Below are 13,025 nucleotides of genomic sequence, written 5' to 3'. Positions count from 1 at the left end.
AGGTTGCCAATTAAGTTTTAAATCCATTAAAGTACCTTAGTAACTAAAATTGTCAACTGTTGACAATATGTGTCCTGCACTGAAAAATGTAAGCATTTTGTATTTTTTGGTCCTAAAATCGTCACATGAGACTTCTTAAAATTAGTGCGCAAATCCAAAGTACTCGTATAGTAAACAAACAAATCTAAAAGCTGCAGTGTGGGCAATTAAACAGCATCATCTGCAAATAAGAAAGCCGGGAGCAATCTGCCCCAGGCTTTTGGAACGCCTATGCCTTGTACTGTGAGTGCTTTTTTAAGGTGATTAACATACATATTAAAAAGAAGTGGGCCCAAAATACAGCTCTGCTGGACCCCCTTTCTCAGTGCAAAGTGCTTAGTACAATCACCATTGCCACCATAGCGCACTAGAGCTGTCAAACTGCAATGGAAATTACTGAGGAAATCAACCATACATCCATCCACCCCCATGGATCTCAGTTCTGCCCAGAATTTCTCTTGGTTAACCAAATCAAAGGCGGAGCTGAGATCCATAAAGGCGATAAGAAGAGAGCTCGTCTTTGCTCCAACATATTTTTTGATGATAAGCTGGAGATTAAGGTTCTGCTCAACAGTACCTCTCTCCTCCCGAAAGCTGTACTGAATGTCTGATAATAAATTCTGTGCATTATATAACTCGGTTAAACTGTTCAGTATAATTCTGCCTATAATTGTCACCTCTATTTCTATTAAACAGGAGGTATTGCTTCTGCTCTCTTTTTTATAAACGGGAACAATAATAGAATGTCGCCAAGTCTACGGAATAGAAGTACTAATAACAGCATTAAAATACAGAGATAAAAGTGGGGCCTAGAGATTCACACATGTCTTAAACTGGTCACCAGCGATCTCATTGGCTCCCGTAGCCTTGCCCGTTTGTAAGGATACTAGTTGCATCTCCAACCTCTTTAAATTCTAATGACAATTTCTCATCCTGACCTAAAGGAAGAGATTCAACAGCAGGGCAATCCTCCTGATATAAGGCAGGGAAATGATCATTCCAAACCTAGGCTGGGATTGAAACTGCTAAATCATTATCTTTTTTTTCTTTAAAGAAGGAATGGTTAACCGGGTACCATCTTTTAATGAGCTGGCCAAAGTTAACTCCTCCCAATGCTCTTCCTTAAGTTCTGACTTCCTAATATGGATAGGTACTTTGTAAACCACTCTACATTCTCTGACTTGCTTTCCATCACTTTTTTTGTTTGTTTTTAATTCAGCAAGTAGTGTCTTACGTGCCCTGGTACAGCTGTTATCAAACCAGTTGCAAGTAGGGGCCAGACCTAGGCTGAGTCGGAAGGGCCTTACTGATATAGCTTCTGACCTCGTCATAAGCAAGCAAAATACTAAACTGGGAGCCTCTTCATTCAGGCAAGTCAGAATATCTAAGCAACAGAAATTGACTAACTTCTTGGTAAATATAATGGGGTAGATATTTTCCCATTTCAGGATACGACCCTGATCGATGGTCTTAACTTGGGACTTAAAGTGATGGAAAAAATCCACTGGTACAGTTTCCCATCAAAAACTAGGCACCAAGGGATTATGGCTGCTAAGTGGGTTCCCCTCAACAGAAACAAATTTAAGAGAGGAGTATATGCTCCCAGAGACATACATGTCATCAGTTATAGAACCACCACCTATACCCTTAAACATGGGAGGTATTCCATCTATAAACATTCTTGGCGCTAAATATTTTCCAGGTTTAATTTTACAGACAGCTCATTAATTTCATCCCCAGGAGTGCAGTGTTTCAGATGAACTTGGTCCTTAAAAAAATCCCCCCATCAGGCCACCTCACCCCATATAAATACCAGTCTGAACAAGGATGTAAATTGACGTCCCTCAACCTCAGGAGGGCAGTATAGGTGTCAAGGCCACCACCACAAAACAAATGGAGGTAGATGTCAAGTGAAAGCAACACATTCTCCAGTTCCCTACCATGGACAGCATTACAAAAATGAATGCAGAAGATCCTGGTATTGTTCTTGAAAGAAAGGAGAACACCTAAGATGTGCTAAGAGTTGCCTTTAATCTTTCAACTTTATGACATATACCCTCTTTGACAAAAGTCACAAGCCCCCTGCTTGGTCTTCCCCTTACTGAAGGAGAAGCACTGATCGAAAAGGAAACATGACCACCCAAATGCAATCCTCCCCTTGAGTCCCACTCCTCCTGCAAAGTTATATTATCAGACACAGCAAGTGACTAAACCAAATTTGGGTTGTCTAGTTTCTCATGCAGCCTGGAGATATTCCATGACATAACCTGGATATGCTACTCAATTGGGTTTAACACTTGCATCATAAATCAGAAATGAACTTAATCTAATTGTTGATGTTAGCAGTGCAGTTGGTTAAATATTATGATTTTCTATGTATAGTTAATGTTATTTCTTTAGGGTTGAAATCTAGGAAGGCCACCACTGAAGCGGCTCAGAGCAACAGTGTTGGCATAAATTGCTTCCATGTAACCTCTATCACTGTTGCCACTTGTCATGTCCAATGTTGCAGAATGTCACTGCAATCTTGCCCCAATGGTCTAAGTGTTGTTGGGTGTAGGTGAATTTGTCACGACGCAGTGGCATAGTCTAAACAGCGATTCTGAGGGTGTAAGATTGCTCTCTAAAAGACAGTGTCCTTTGAAATATCCGCGCTGGCGAAGATTGACTCCCACTTGGAAGACGTCTCTGAGATCCATTCTGCTTGGATTGTGAGTCTCTTCCATTCTCAGTTAAGCTATGTAGTTCACTTCCTGGAAGAGTTCTCGGTCTAGTTGTTATAGACTCGAGACTCTTCACAGGTTCCAATACCCATGCGCGAGGTTCGCGCGGCGCACTTCAACTGTTTAGTCACAGAAAACGGTTGACTTTTTATTCAGAGTTCCCGTTTCTTCAGAGAAATTCTTCATGAAAGTGTCAATTCGTGGGTCCAATGCCTTATTTTCCAAGGGAAGTATTCGTGGTACTTTTTCTAGTGTTAGCACGGTGAATGTTCTGACGTGCTTTTGGTATTAATTTTCAGTGAATTCTCAGTCAGCAATTGCCAACTCAACGAGAGATTCTTCGTAGTAGATCCTGAGGGAGAAACAGCACCAGCAGTTTTTCGGGGAAGTGTCTCTGTGAAGAGTGACCTTCTCCATTACCAAGTAAGCGTGTTCGTTTTTTCCAATTAAAAGTTGCAAGCAGTAAAAGAGATAGAAAAGCAGCGGAAGCTCTTAATTTCTGGCAGGATATTGAAGTACCTTCAGGTTCTGGATTAACAAGAATCAGAGAGAACAGAACTGTGAGGTATTATCATCAGACTTATATATAAGAGAGAACTGCGAATTTTGCTACCACCTTACTTCTGATTGAACTTCGCAATGATTAAGAAGCATAAGACAGTTCTTCAATAATTATTCTTTTTGGATTTAAAAGAAGCCGAGACTTTTGCCTTAAAACATCTGAGGCAGATACTTGTTCACCGAGTTGAATCTCTAGAGTGAATTAATACTACCAATCCTTAAAACTGATCAAATAATCAATAGACAAAACAAGCATAGAGGGAGGCTAAGTTCTCTGGTACTAAAGGTAAACGTTATACTAAAGAAGAATGCATTAAAACTACAAATAGATGCTGGGTAGACTTAATTAGTGTGTTTATGTTTTCAGGTGTCTTCAGAAAAGAAAACCACAATTGCAGCACCGGTGTCCAGAGGCAGTCTCTCTTTTGTTTGTCTTCCACTCCCCCTTTCCCTCTCGGCTAAATTAAGGGGCAGTTGTATATCACCTGTCACTGGTTTTGGTGAGAGGGATTTGAGGGCCTGTCATCTGCTCCTGGGGAGATCGCTTCATCGATCTGACAGATTGAAGTGCCACCCTCTTTATTGAGGATTTAGATCCCCCCCTGAGCAGAATGGCAGAAGGGATAGATTTAAAAACCCTAACTTCTATTTTAGAAGGAATGCAGAAGCAACTTAATTGTGCCTTAGAAGACAATAAGTCATTGAGAGAGGAAGTTAGGAGGTTGAGTCAGGAATCCATTCAGACAAGGCAGAAATTAGATGAGTTAGTTGCATCTGGTTCGGGATTTAAGGGTTCACAAGGATTGCCAGGCAATTTATCTCCTTCTGATATTTCTACTCAAGTAATTCATGCAGTTTCACCTATTACTCCACTGGCGGCCCCAGAAAGATTTGGTGGGGATCCGCAAAGAGCGCAAATATTTTTAACACAGTGTTCTCTGCATTTTTTGTGTCGGCCAGTCATTTGTGCTGAGGATTAATCAAAGGTGGCTTAATTGAATGGTGATGCTGCAGCTTGGTCTATGTCGTTGGTCTCACAAAATGATCCAATGTTATACAACTTTAATGACTTCAAGATAGAATTCTTACGAATTTTTGATCGACGTTCAGCCTCACAAGCCACAGACAACGAGCTATTGGAGCTCAAGCAGGGGAATCGAGATTTAGTTTCTTATCTTGCCCAATTTAATAAGTTAGTGGTGGAATCAAAGTGGCCTGAAGACAAGAGAGCAGCAATTTTTTATAGAGGGTTAAAAGATGATTTGAAAGATGCACTGGCACAGATTCCAAGGAGACCCACCGAAATATCTGAATTAATCGATTTAGTGTTGCAGATTGATCATCGTTTGAGTGATCGTCGAAATGAAAAGAGAAGAGACGTTCGCCCGCTCCCACCACATTTTGATCGAATGAAGACTGAAGGTCACAAGTCTTTAGAAAATTCCTCGTCTGAAGAACCCATGCAGATAGGGTCAATACGAGGACCTCAATCCAAAGAAAAGAAAGGAAAGACGAAGATCTAGTCGCCTGTGTCTGTATTGTGGCCTCTCAGGTCATTTTGTAAAAGACTGTCCGAAAAAACCAAAGTCTTCACTGCCGGGAAAAGGGCGGCTTCACCTGTGAAGAGAGTTGCCCAGGGTGAAGCGGATTCAAAGTCAACTCCAAATTTGCAGCAAGTTGTGAATACCTTACAATCGTCCTCACCTCATTTGGTGGTTTCCTGTACTGCAAGGTTTCGAAATCTGGAAGTTAGCGGAGTTTCAGTGATGATAGACTCTGGGGCAACTGGTAATTTTTGTGACATCAAATATGCCCGTCGAATGGGAATAAAATTTGTTGAGAAGCAGGTTTTGGAAGCAGTCAGAGCAGTTGATGGAACGAAATTATCATCGGGACCAATCACTCATGAAACATAATTAATTCAATTGACGGGATTGAGTGGTCCTTCAGAATTGTTGGCATTTAACTTGATTGATGCTCCTCAATTTCAATTGATTCTGGGCCTTCCCTGGTTAATGGAACACAATCCACGCATAGATTGGGAGAGGAGGACAATCATCATGGATTCAACCTTTTGCAAGGAAAATTGCTTTGGTGAACAACCCAAGTTATTGGAAGATTCTCCAGCCAGGAAGTTAGCTGGTCATCCTGCTTTAATTTGCTCTTTAGAAACTAAAGAAATTCCAGAAGAATACAAGGATTTGTCATCTGTGTTTGATGTAAAAGAGGCAGAAAAACTTCCCCCCCATCGTCCCTACGATTGCAAAATTGACATCGAACCAGGGGCAGTATTGCCTTGCAGTAGAATATATGCATTAACTGAAACTGAAAACCAGTATCTTAAAAGCTATTTGGATAAACATTTGGAAAATGGATTTATACGCCCCTCAAAATCTCCAGTCTCGTCTCCCTTATTTTTCATTCCGAAGAATGATGGAGATCTTCGAACTTGCATCGATTATAGAGCCTTGAATCAAGTGACAATTAAAAATCGTTATCCACTCCCATTAATTTCAGTTTTGTTGGATCAAGTGAAGAACGCTAAGGTCTACACTAAATTGGATTTACGCGGGGCTTACCATTTGATTCGCATTGCCCCTGGAGATGAGTGGAAGACTGCATTTCGAACCCGTCATGGTCTATTTGAATACTTGGTGATGCCATACGGGTTATGTAACGCCCCAGCAGCGTTTCAGCACTTTGTGAATGACGTTCTCAGAGAGTTTTTGGACAGAATCGCCGTTGTTTATATCGACGATATTTTGATCTTCTCTGACAGTATGGAAGAGCATGTTACTCACGTCCGATTGGTTTTAACCAGATTGCTTGAAAATCATCTTTATGTGAAATTGGAGAAGTGTGCCTTTCATGCAGAAAAGGTGGAATTCCTTGGGTTTGTGCTATCCCCAGATGGTGTAAGCATGGATAAGACGAAGGTGAAAGTAGTACAAGAATGGCCATCTCCCAAATGTGTGAAAGAGATCCAAAGTTTCATTGGTTTTTCAAATTTTTACAGGAGGTTCATTTCAAATTTTTCTCACAAAGTCAGTCCTATCACACGTTTGTTAAGAAAAGGAGTTAAGTTTGTCTGGGATGATGAAGCTGAAGAAGCCTTTCAATTCCTAAAGAAATCTTTTACACAAGCCCCCATCTTGTTACATCCAAGAACTGACGAACCATTCTATGTCGAAGCTGACGCCTCTGATGTTGCCATTGGAGGAATTCTGTCACAGCGTCACAAGGATACAGGTCAATTACACCCAGTGGCCTACTACTCCAGGAAGTTAACTCCTCCTGAATGCAATTATTCAATTGCAGACAAGGAATTGTTAGCTGTCAAGAGTGCCTTTTTGGAATGGAGGCATTACTTGCTAGGGGCTTTGCATAAGGTCACCGAGTACACTGATCATCGCAACCTTCAATTCCTCAAGTCAGCTCGGACACTGATGGACAGACAATTACGTTGGTCATTATTTTTTGCAGATTTTAATTTTGTAATTACCTTCAGACCTGGTACAAGTAATGTTAAAGCTGATGCTCTTTCCAGAATAAATTCAGATCACTCAGAAATCGATCAAAAGAAACAGACTATAATTCCGGAAGAGAAAATCATTGTTGCCACTCTCAACATAGACTTTTCAAGTGAAATCCGAAAGGCAATGCCTTATGAAGAAATGATTCATTGGGCGAATGAGGAATCGGAGAGAGAAATCAGGGATGGACTTCCATATATAAAAAATTGTCTGTATCTCCCGACTAAGAGGCTGCAAGAGAGAGCTTTGAAACTATGTCATGACGAATCTCTTGCTGGTCATAAAGGAGTTCAAAAGACCTTGGAGTTGGTTGAAAGAAATTTTTGGTGGCCAAGGATGAAATCACAAATACGACAGTATGTTTCCACCTGCGAGAGATGTTTGCAGGGAAAATCTGATCGAAGGGCTCCTCATGGGCTTTTGATGCCGAATGCCTACCCAACCTCATTCTTGGCATACGGTTTCGATGGATCTGATTGTTGACCTCCCTCCTAGTCAGGGTTTTAACACTATTCTGGTTATGGTAGACACCTTTACTAAGATGGCACATTTTGTCCCTTTGAAGGACATTCCTAGGGCACCCCAACTGGCACAATTGTTTACTCAACATATTGTATGACTGCGTGGGATTCCAAAAGTTCTAGTCTCCAACCGAGGCTCACAATTTGTTTCCCACTTTTGGAAGGCCTTTACTAAGAGGTTAGGTATTGATGCACGCTATTCCACCAGTTTCCATCCCGATACTGATGGTCAAACTGAGAGAGTCAATCAAGATTTAGAACAGTACCTCAGGTTATATTTGATGGATCAGAAAACTGAGTGGTCTGATTTAGTGTGGTCTGCTGAGTTTGCCTATAACAATGCTAAACATTCCTCTACTGGTTACTCCCCCTTCTATTTAAATTATGGTAGGCACCCAAGTGTAATTTTTGAAAAAGATGAGGGATCAGTACCTGCGGTGGAAGATTTTGTAGATAGGGTTCAAAATTCTGGCAGGTGAAAACATTGAAAAGGCTAAAGGCTCTTATAAATTTCAGGCAGATAAAAAAAGAAGAGAGAGTCCAGTTTTTAAACCAGGAGACAAGATTTGGTTGTCCACTAAAAATCTTAAACTAAAAGAAAACCGTAAGTTTCAACCAAGATTTATTGGCCCATTTAAGGTAAACAAGATGATAAATCCAGTGTCGGTTAAGATCCAGTTGCCACCCTATCTCAAAATCCACCCAGTGTTCCATGTCTCTTTGCTAAAGAAAAGCCCACCTAATTTAAGATTCCGATCTACCCCGAAACCAACTGTGGTAGATTCAGTAGAGGAGTTGAGGTACATAAGATTCTAGATTCAACCTTTATGGTTTAAATCTGTTTATTGATTTCAAGCAAACATTGAACAACAAACACCCTCAATTCCAGAGGCACAATACCAATGAGGCAACTAGGTTGCCAAGCTAAGCAAAACTACGGGTAATAGACATAAACGGAGGCCAAAAAATATAAAAATAGTAAAATCATACAAACCCCAATGATACCTCCCCCCACCCCTTCCCCGTCCGCTTTAACTGGTCAGGTGAGGGCAGCCTCTAAAGGATCCACGCCACCGCTTGCGGCGATTCTGGGAAGTGGCGTTTGGGATCTGCGTGTCTGCTAAGCGCAGTAACCGCAGATAACAGGGACAGGTCAGCTCACGGAATTCAGACACCAGTAGGGTGAGGAAGGGCCTCCACAACTCTGGGAATTCGGATCCTCTACCAGCTAAAGGGAGTGTAAGTTTCTCCATACCCAACACCCCCCAGAGTCTCTGGAGCCATCCAGAGAGTGTCGGGAGCTGGGCTGAGCGCCAGTGTATCAGTATGTTTTGCGTCACTGCACCTAAGGCGATGGCAATCAGCCTACCCCTCCGGGATTTGAGTGGGTATGTCAGCGGGTTGGGCAAGCCCAGAAGAATATACGCGGGGAAGCGCGGTAGCTCTGTCTCGAAGTGCAGGTCAATCTCATCCAAGACAAGGGACCAGTATGGTTGTATACAGGTACAACTCCAGAGAACGTGTTCTAGGGTGCCCACTTCTCCACAGTCCCTCCAACACAGCGCACTCCGGCGAGGGTCAAAGCGATGCAGGCGCTCTGGCGTATAATACCAGTAAGTGTCAATTTTAGTCAAAGTCTCCGTGAGACCCATGTGGTATGCAGAGTGCCGCGCTCTATGGTAGATACCGTCCCATTCCTTGTGGCTTAAGGATCTGCCCAGGTCCCTTTCCCACCGAGCCCGGCCTGCGTTGTATGTGTGTGCGGTGGTGTCCAGAAGCATTTTGTAGAGGTCAGAAATTATTTTCTTATTGGACGTGCGCGTCATCAGCCATTTTTCATAAGGGGTCAGGAGACGCTGCGCCTGGGGCCTAACCTGTTGGTGGAGTGCCCAATGTCTGACTTGTAAATACGGCATGCGCTCAGATTCCGGGAGGCCATAGTGTTCCTTGAGCTGCTGAAATGTGATTATGCCATCAAAATCGAAAAGATAACCCAAGGACCTACAAGAGGAGGAGCGCCAGGCGCGAAAGGCCTGGGCGTCCGCGCGAGGACGAAACTCTCGGTTATCAAATATGGGGGTGAGCGGTGACGGAAAGGAGGTCAGTCGGTGGGCAAGGTTAGTGCGATCCCAGGATTCCAGCACTGTGCTTGTGATATAGGAAGCGTAGAGATTGGGTGGTCTATGCTGTTTACGAAGGAAGGGGATGCCCTGCAGCGGCCTGGCCGCCACCGCTTGGTCTTGAAACAGCCAGTGTTTCTCCGATTCCAATTGGTGCCATTCCACTAAGTATCTAAGCTGAGAAGCATGGTAGTATAGTTGAAGGTCGGGCACCCCTACCCCCCCCCCGCTCCGGCGGGAGAGTCGCTACTGCATGTCGAAATCGGGGCTTACGGCCATGCCAGATAAAGCGCGCTAGGTCCGCCTGAGTCTGTTGGATCCAGCCGGACGGTGGGCGGAGGGGAAGAGTTTGGAAGAGGTACAAGATCTGCGGGAGGACCGTCATCTTGATGGCCGCAATCCTGCCCAGCCAAGAGAGCGTGTAAGTGTTCCAGCTGTGCAGCTCTGTACGAATGCGGGAGCGGAGATTGGAGTAATTAATGTCCGCGGTGGCCTGAAGGGTTGGGGCTAGGTGAATGCCTAAATAGGGAATCGAGGCAGCTGCCCAGCTCAGGGTGTGCTCTTCCTGGATATGGGCCAGGGTGTGCAGGGAGAGTGAGACGTTAAGTGCTATGGATTTCTCCAGATTGATTTTGAACCCCGACCCCCACGCAAAGCCGTGCAGTTCGATGAAAAGAGCGCGCAGAGCCGGTATTGGATCGGATAGGGAGAGCAGTATGTCATCCGCGTAGAGACTAATGGTATGGATGTCTCCTCCAAATTTAATCCCTGTGATGAGGGGATGTTGCCGCACTCGTAGAGCCAGAGGCTCCATATAGAGCGCGAACAGGAGGGGTGACAAGGGGCACCCCTGCCTAGTACCCCTCCCAATGGGGAAGCGGGAGGAAGTATAGCCATTCACACGGACTGTCGCCATGGGGAAGCGATAGCAGTTTAAGATCCTGGTACGTAGCTTCTCCCCAAACCCAGTGCTCTCCAGTACCATCTCGAGGTACGGCCAGTGCACTCTGTCGAAGGCCTTCTCCGCGTCGATGGCCAAGAGCATATATTCTACTTGCGTACGAGACGCCTTTTCGATCAGATGCTTAGTGTTGTCGCTTGTTTGCCGCTGCGGAATAAAGCCCGCCTGATCAGGTTCAACCAGGTTGGCCATATGCGGCGCCAATCGAGCCGCGAGAATGCTAGTGTACAATTTAATTTCTATGTTCAACAGGGAGATGGGTCTGTACGCGCTGCAAGCTGTCCGATCCTTCCCTGATTTGGGGATAACGACTATCGCGGCCTCTAGCATTTCACTCGGGATAGCTCCCGCTTGGTCGAAGGTATTGAATAACCTCGTCAGGAGAGGAGCTACCTGGTTGCAAAAGGTCTTATAAAAAGCAGCGGTGTAGCCGTCCGGGCCCGGCGATTTACCCGGCTTAAGGCGTGAGATCGCCGAGACAACCTCCTCTATCCGAATATCCCTCTCAAAGAGAACTGCCTGCACGGAAGTTAAGGAAGGCATGTGGGCCCCCGCTATGTAATCAGCGCAGACCTGGGCCTCCAGAGGATCCCCGGAATAGAGGCCCGCATAGAAGTCGCGGAATGCCTCTGCTATATCGGCGTCGTCAGTCACAGATTCCCCCCCTAGTGTCCGGATCTCGCGGACTCCCTGCTTTTGTCTGGTCTCCCGCAGTTTGTTTGCCAGCAGGCGGCCGCACCTATCTTCTCCCGTGTAGTATGCGTGTCGGAGCCTGATCGCGGCGAACTCGGCCCTGTCCTGATCCAAGGCAGCAAGCTGCTTTCTTTCTATGCAGAGCTGCCGCCAGGCCCGGGAGGCGCCGGTCCTCTGATGCATTTGTTCGAGCTCGGAGACGCGCTGGGAAAGTTCCGCCCGTTTGCGGCTGCGTTCGCGGTTATGGGCAGAGGATATGGCTATAAATTCCCCCCTCAGGACAGCCTTCAGTGCCAACCACTGTGTCGCTAGAGTCGTATCCGGATTAGCATTGAGAGTGAGGAAGTTCGAGATGGTTTTCTGGAGCTGTTCGATAACAGAGGGGTGGTGTAGCAGTGTATCGCGCAGACGCCAATGTCGGAGAGGCTGCAGGGATGGCGGGAGCTGGAAGGTGACCAGAACTGGGGAGTGATCGGAGAGGGAGGCCAGTAAGATGTCAGTGTTCAAGGCGTGGGCCTGAAGTGATGAGGAGCTAAGGAAGTAATCTAAGCGTGCATACGTTTTGTGTGCCCCGGAATAAAAGGTGTAGCCTCGACTAGACTGGTGAAAGTGGCGCCACAGGTCCGACAGCCCCAGATCACAGAGACGGGCTCGCCCGGCAGCTGTGAGAACACCCGCCTGACCAGTTCTCTGACCGGAACGGTCCAGTGCGTTGTCAAAAACAATATTGAGATCGCCGCCCAGCAGCAGACAGCGGCCCGAGGCTGCGGCCGCATCGTCAAGAGCAGTGAGGAGGAATGCAATCTGCCCTTCATTGGGTGCATAGATGGAACCAACATCCAGGGTCACCCCTCCCAGTAAAAATTGATAGGTGAGTAGGCGGCCCCTGATCTCTGCCCCTTTGTGTAAGACCCTGCCCGTGAAGGAGCGGGAAACCAAAATGGCCACCCCAGCTGTCTTGGAGTTGAGCGAGGAAAACATCTGTGTTGGGAAGGCTCGGGATTTCAAACGGTGGTGGTCCTTAGCCAGTAGGTGGGTTTCTTGTAGAAGGCATATGTCCGCTTTCGAATGTTCCAGGTAACTAAGGACTGCCTTTCGCTTGACGTGATTATTCAGCCCCCGCACATTTAGCGTAAGAACTTTAAGGGGGGTGTGTGGCATCTACGGTCCAGTGAGCAAGGCGGAAACGCTGTAGGGCGCTAACTATCCTAATCAAGTGCGAGTGGCAACTCAGACCCTCCAAGCCCTTGTGCAGCAACCGTCTGGGTGCAACAGGGAAAAGCGGACGAGGGGATCCATACCTAAAAAAAAACCTAAAACCCCTTGCAAAACAAGTGTACCAATAATAACAACATTGGCAAAACCCAACAACAAAGTCACGATCCAGAAAGATTGTTCGTCACCTTGGCGAAGCCAGGGGAGCGTCGGTGTGGGGACCATAGTGTGACCAAGAGGGGGAGTATCGGTTCCCTCCGCCGCCCGCCTCCCACCGGAGACCCCTGGGTCAAGTGCGTGAAGCTACAGGAGGCCGCTGCTCACTCAGCACCCGAGGGCGCCCCGGCCAGCGCATCCATCGCCGAGGCCAGTGCGTCCCGCTGACTCTTAGCGATGTCTGTTTTGTTGGGCTTCCAGCCCCATCTGCGCCCTCCCTGCCGCTGCCATCCTGACGCCGAGGGCCCTGGCCCCGAGTCCGCAGCTAGACAGTCCCCCTCCTCAGTCGGCGGCACCAAGTCCAGCACTCCGCAGGCCTCAGAGAGCGAGCGCAGCTGGTGAAGTTTGCCATCGAGGCGGAAGATGAGGCGGAACGGGTGCCCCCACGAGTATGGAATGCCCCACTGCCGGAGATGGTCTGTGACAGGGCAGAACTGTCGTCG

Source organism: Triturus cristatus, chromosome 8, assembly GCF_964204655.1.
Source record: "Triturus cristatus chromosome 8, aTriCri1.1, whole genome shotgun sequence".
Lineage (NCBI taxonomy): Eukaryota > Metazoa > Chordata > Amphibia > Caudata > Salamandridae > Triturus > Triturus cristatus.
This window is presented reverse-complemented; position numbering follows the sequence as displayed.